This window comes from Rhipicephalus sanguineus, chromosome 3, assembly GCF_013339695.2.
Source record: "Rhipicephalus sanguineus isolate Rsan-2018 chromosome 3, BIME_Rsan_1.4, whole genome shotgun sequence".
Taxonomy (NCBI): domain Eukaryota; kingdom Metazoa; phylum Arthropoda; class Arachnida; order Ixodida; family Ixodidae; genus Rhipicephalus; species Rhipicephalus sanguineus.
The window spans coordinates 86,423,241-86,423,664 of NC_051178.1; positions in this window are offsets into that span (position 1 = coordinate 86,423,241).

A 424-nucleotide genomic window follows, 5' to 3' on the forward strand; every position below is an offset into this window, starting at 1 on the left:
CTAAGCCTTCTCACTTTGACCAACTGGCTTTCAGAAGAAAACTTAATGCACAGATTTGAGAGCTAAAGGACACTAAACCAGTTTCACTTGGTGACAGTCCAGAAGGCAAGTACAACATTGCACATACTGCAATACGGTGTGTAGTTGAGCATTGTATTGGGCTACAGAAAAACCAATCTTGTTGCCTTCAGCGGTACTGTACCCTCCATTGCAAACCAGAACGTGCAAATGCAGTTGTTTCGGCATGCGCACTGTTGGACAACCTTTGTATTGCAGAAGGCGACAGAAGTGTGCGATGATTTTATTGATGGCAGCAGTGATGAAGGCGACAATGATGGAAGTGTCCTTAGCGGTGAACCCCAAGTGCAGTTATTTAGACAAGAGAGGTCATCACACTTCACATCTCTTTCTGGACAAACTGTCT